The sequence below is a fragment of the Ruditapes philippinarum genome, unplaced genomic scaffold (genome assembly GCF_026571515.1).
Source record: "Ruditapes philippinarum isolate M1 unplaced genomic scaffold, ASM2657151v2 ctg20728_1_1_1_1, whole genome shotgun sequence".
NCBI lineage: Eukaryota > Metazoa > Mollusca > Bivalvia > Venerida > Veneridae > Ruditapes > Ruditapes philippinarum.
This window is the reverse complement of record NW_026855595.1, coordinates 1-5,978: the sequence shown is the minus strand read 5'-3', so window position 1 is coordinate 5,978 and position 5,978 is coordinate 1. Positions and strand designations below refer to the sequence as shown.

The window sequence follows — 5,978 nt, the reverse complement described above, 5'->3', positions numbered from 1 at the left end:
TTAGAATAACGTTTCAATAAACAATCTCTTTTGATAACTGTACGATTTATAATGTAAAAATTATTATTTACTATTCTTTTTTCTATGTTTTTGTTCACACTGAACTTTGGATTTGTATAGGGTATAAACATTGTTTTAACATGTTTAATGCTGAATAAAACTTTGTATTCTTATTCATATATTTAGTTTCAAATGTATGTTGTTTCCAAAAATAAAGGTCATATTTAGTTTATAATAGTTTGTTTTTCGTATGTGTGTTTATATCAAAGATTAAGGTCATAAACAAAAGTCATATTTGGTAAAACATTTAGCTTTATTTGTACTTATAGACCCATTACAAGGCTTAACAAGCAGTTTTATCAATTCATAATATATTTAAGTATAATGTGCCTAAAAGATAGGACGTAAGATTCGTCCAATCTTTTAAAATGTCTAACCTATGTTATAGCTGCCTTATTGCACATGCCCTAACATTAGACAATTGAAATAAAACAAAAACAACTTCACACATTTAAAATGAGATAAGTCTTTTAACAACTCTATGCCCAAAGAAGTCCATATATACCATCACAGTTAACTTCCTTATCTCTAAGAACAGTAATAACAAATACTGTACTGGCGTTACAAACATAGGCAAATATCTACTGCACTTAGCATTAACATTGTCGCATATTTCGTTTTTTTCCTATTCACATATAGCAGACCACAACAAAATGTCAGATTTGATTTTCATATCTTCACATTCACTGAATGAACTACGACCCAATGCACTTTGTTAGTCGAATATTCTCGGAGCAGCCAGGTTTAGTTGAAATTGATCCTGTTGAAATATGCACGAGGTGGTACGACTGGTTCTAGAAGATGATTCTGATTTAGCCAATTCTGTCAGTATTCCAAGCTAAAAAAAGATACAATAAAATATAAAGCGCTGATGCTTTAAATCAAAATCATAGGAAGTATAATTATGGTAAGACCAGCATTGTTAATGTAATTAAAGCATATGTCTGCAAAAATATTCTCTATGTCACCTACATGCAATGACTTTCTAAAAAGTATATCGACCCATAAGAAATTAAGTATTGAGTCAGACCTATACTGCCAAGGTCATATGATGAAAGACCTTTTCAGAAAGGCATCAGAAGCCTCTTTGTGCATTATTTCATATATAAATAGGCATCAATGTGAAACTTTCCATGAGCTAACTTGATAGATTCCTAACATGAGAGATTTTTATTTTTTGTTTGTTTGTTTCATTTTACGCCTTTTCCCAACAGTATTTCAGTCATATAGGCGGGTAGTTTCCTAACCATCGTTCCTGGAGAGTTACACCAGTACTAGACTACCTTCCTCCGCGCTAAACTACCAAAGCATCTCCAGGGGATCGAACCCACGCCAGAGAGGTAACTGGATTAGAAGTCATCCACTCTAACCCCTCGACCACGGAGGCGGATATAAGAGATTTTTAAAGTCACTGGTGGGATTTGAACCGTCAGTGTTAAGGGAAAAGTGAATAACGGTCACGACCTCTAGTCCACATTTTATTTTTGTAAATACAGACAAAAAACAACAGCATTATTTTGAGGGACACAAAGGGTATCACATACCCGAGATGGCGTCCTCATTGCTCTTCTTACAATGTCAACATTCTGTATGTGTTGAGGATCCTCTGATGCCTGAAACATACAATATAGTATCTCATATGTTTGTAAATGCCAAAATGTACAATAATATATCAAACATTCAGTACGCTGAACATTCCTGAAAATATAGAAGAATATATCAACATTCTGTTTATGCTTAGACTACCTGAAATTCAGTTTTTACTGGCGAGAGAAGCCCTCAGGTGCCCTCTGCATTACCCAGACTTGGAAATAATGGTGACCCTATCCAAGCCATGATCCCTCTCAGCTTGCAAGATTTTTATATTAACCCTTTTACGGATCATTGATTTCAAATAATTTACAAAAGTGGCTCCTAAATGAGATTTTGTATATGCTAAATAAAACAAAGGATCCAACAAGATGGAGTGCTGAATACCATTTTTTGAGAACTGATATCGAGAAATTGGTGCTATCCTAAACAAGAACCAGTTGAACCGGGTGATGCTCCATAAGAAGGTTTTGGACAAAGGAAAGTTTAAAAAAAAAAAGGGAAAAAACTCCAAAATAAGGCAAGGCAGAGTTATGGTTTTTTTGCACCGCACTTCAATTCAATGAGATCTATCTATCTTTAAAGTTTCCTGATGTTATCTATTATAGTTTCAGAGTTATGTCCCTGGTAAAATTCAATGTGTAAAAATGAACAAAGGGCGATAACTCCAAAATTAGACAAGGCTGTGTTTAGGTTCTTTGGCATTGCAGTTCTATCCAATGAGATCTATCTACCTACAAACATTCATGTTGATATCTAATAGTTTTAGAGTTATGTCCCGAACAAAAGTCAAAAAGTAAAAATAAAGAAAGGGCAATAATTTCAAAATAAGGCAAGGTAGAGTTGTGGTTCTTTAGCAATGCACTTCTACCCAATGAGACCTATCTACCTACAAGTTTCACGTTGATATCTCTTATAATTTAAGAGTAATGTCCCGGACGAAGTTCAAAGTGTCAAAATGCACAAAGGGCAATAACTCCAAAATTAGGGAAGACAGAGTTATGGTTCTTCAACAATGCACATCTACTCAATGAGATCTATCTACCTACAAAGTTTCATGTTGGTATCTCTTATGCATTTAGAGTTATGTCGCAAACAAAGTTCAAAGTGTAAAAATAAACAAAGGGCAATAATTCAAAAAATAGGCAAGACAGGGTTACTGTTCTTATGCACTGCACACCTACTCAATGAGATCTATCTACCTACAAAGTTTCATGTTGATTCCTCTAGTTGTTTCAAAATTATGTCTCGGACAAGAAAAGCGGACGGACAGACGGATCTTCCTACGAATGGTCATTTATTGGGTACTTCTTTTGTTTAAAAGTATCCAATAAGAGAACAAAAGTACCCAACAATACTGACGGAATGAATAGAATTACCCAACAAGTGTCCTCTTGTGTGTCGGAGGAACCCAATGATTGTCCTCTCTTTCGCCCGGACCTTTAACAAGAGAGTAATAATGTGGCTACTCTATTGTTCTCTCTATTGTTCTTTTTAGCCACACAAAAGAAAATAGTCATCTAAAAGCATTACGGAATGAATGACGTCAAAAGGGGAAAGAACAGTTACCTATTGTCCCTCTAGCCACATAATTACTGTTCTGTGAGTGCGGACAGATGGACGGACGGACAAAGCGGCGACAATATGCTCACCCTTCGGGAAGCATAAAAATTCACAACAATCTTTTAATTTCTTAAAACATATCATATGATAAAAAAATGTTTCAAAGACCCCAGCTCAACATTGTTTAAAGCATTAAATAAAAGAAAGTATCATTAATTTAAAGCTCCTGTATGTTTCAATTTAGGTTGTATACCACATTTAAGTGAAACTATAAATATGTATATAATAATGCTTATGAAACAATTTTCAAACATCGAAGAATATGTAAAATATGTGCTGCAAATATATGGGCATATTATATGTAATCATTAAAATATATGCATTCATTTCTTATTGAAAAATTTGACTTAGACTTTATAGAAAATACATTTTTTATTACCTCCCTTTATTTACATGAAATGTTAAAGCCGGTACTATCTTTATAAAAATTGCTTTTTGAAACTTAAAAAATTGATAAATCTTAATTTGAGCATCATATTTATGATATAAAACCATAAACAAGAGGGCCATGATGGCCCTGAGGTCGCTCACCTGTATATAGGCCCCCAACCCCCCCCCCAACGTTGCAGGGCCAATTTAACCCAAGGGCTTTTATTTGCACAAACTTGGTAGACACCCATAAGAAGATGTTTCATGCTAAACATCTAAGCTCTAGCTCATTGGGCTTTTTAAAAGAAGATTTTTTTAACTATACACATATAGTTAAAAACAATGACACCCCTGGGGCCGGGCCAGTTATGACCCCAGGGCTTTTATTTGAACAAACTTTGTAAACACTTACTAGAAGATGTTTCATGCTTAATATCTAAACTCTAGCTATTTGGGTTTTTTCAAAGAAGATTTTAAGTTTTTGCTAAACACATATAAAGAAAATCAATGACCCCCGGGGCGGGGCCAATTTATACCCCAGGTCTGTTATTTGAACAAACTTTGTAGACACTCACTAAAAGATGTTTCATGCTTAATATCTTAACTCTAGCTATTTGGGTTTTTTCAAAGAAGATTTTTTAAGTTTTTGCTTTATACATATAAGGAAAATCAATGATCCCCGGGGCGGTGCCAATTTTGACCCCAGGGCTTTTATTTGAACAAACTTGGTAGACACCTATAAGAACATGTTTGATGCCAAATATCTTAGCCATACTCTTTGAGTTCTTTAAAAGAAGATTTTTAAAGTTTTTACTATATGCATATAGGGAAAATCAATGACCCCCCCCGGGCGGGGCCAATTTTGACCCTAGGGCTTTTATTTGAACAAACTTGGTAGACACTTTTTAGAACATGTTTCATGCTAAATATCTTAGCTCTAACTCTTTTGGTTCTTTAAAAGAAGATTTTTTAAGTTTTTACTATATGCATATAGGGAAAATCAATGACCCCCCCCCCCCCGGGCGGGGCCAATTTTGACCCCAGGGCTTTTATTTGAACAAACTTGGTAGACACCTATTAGAACATGTTTGATGCTCAATATCTTAGCCATAGCTCTTTGAGTTCTTTAAAAGAAGATTTTTTAAGTTTTTACTATATGCATATAGGGAAAATCAATGACCCCCCGGTGCGGGGCCAATTTTGACCCCAGGGCTTTTATTTGAACAAACCTGGTAGACACCCATTAGAAAATGTTTCATGCTAAATATCTTAGCTCTAGCTCTTTGGGTTCTTTAAAAGAAGATATTTTAAGTTTTTACTATATGCATATAGGGAAAATCAATGACCCCCCGGGGCGGGGCCAATTTTGACCCCAGGGCTTTTATTTGAACAAACTTGGTAGACACCCATTAGAAAATGTTTCATGCTAAATATCTTAGCTCTAGCTCTTTGGGTTCTTTAAAAGAAGATATTTTAAGTTTTTACTATATGCATATATGGAAAATCAATGACCCCCCGGGGTGGGGCCAATTTTGACCCCAAGGCTTTTATTTGAACAAACTTGGTAGACACTCACTAGAAGATGTTTCATGCCAAATATCTAAGCTCTAGCTCTTATGGTTTTTTAAAAGAAGATATTTAAAGTTTTTTCTTTCCGTTGCCATGGCAACCAGAGTTCTGCATGGAATTAAATTCTTTGAACAATTTTTAAAGGTGACCACCAAAGAAACATTCCTGTGAAGTTTGGATGAAATTGGCTTAGTGGTTTATGAGGAGATGTCATTTAAAGTAAAAGTTTACGGACTGACGACGGACGGACGCCTGACAGACGGACGCCGGACGAAAAGCGATCAGAAAAGCTCACCCTGTCACTTTGTGACAGGTGAGCTAAAAATTGTGTTACAGGATCTGACAAGCTCAATATATTCCTAATCATTTTTTTTTATTTACACAAGGCATATTGGTAGGACAGCCTGCTTGACTATTCTCAGCGCTTGATAGTTAAACCAACCCTGAATAATGCACAATTTTCCGATTTCAAAAAGAGCCATAGATCTGTTAACATCCATGTAAGATTTATGGACCTCAGACAGTGACCTCAACTTATGCTTTCAAATAAGTGTATGGATTTAAACCCATTCCCTTCAGTAGTTTTATAGATGCTGACTTGCCTGCAAAACTTTACCAAATATTTTACTTTTATATGCATTTTCAAAATTTTCATGAAAATTAGCATGAATCTGGAGGCATGCTGCTTTAACCCAGGGGCTTTAATTTGAACAAACTTGGTAGACACCCATTAGAAGATGTTTAATGATAAATATCCAAGCTCTAGC

The 5,978-nt window shown here is 35.1% G+C and overlaps 1 long non-coding RNA gene across 1 annotated transcript; it reads right to left on the bottom strand.

The window, feature by feature from the left end:
• Positions 1 to 294: 294 nt before the first annotated feature.
• LOC132743835 (uncharacterized) lies at positions 295 to 2,143 on the bottom strand. The gene is made up of 2 exons (XR_009627624.1): positions 1,605 to 2,143; positions 295 to 898 (listed from the first exon to the last, which is right to left on the bottom strand). It is a non-coding gene; the product is annotated as an uncharacterized LOC132743835 (long non-coding RNA).
• Between the last annotated feature and the right edge of the window lie 3,835 nt (positions 2,144 to 5,978).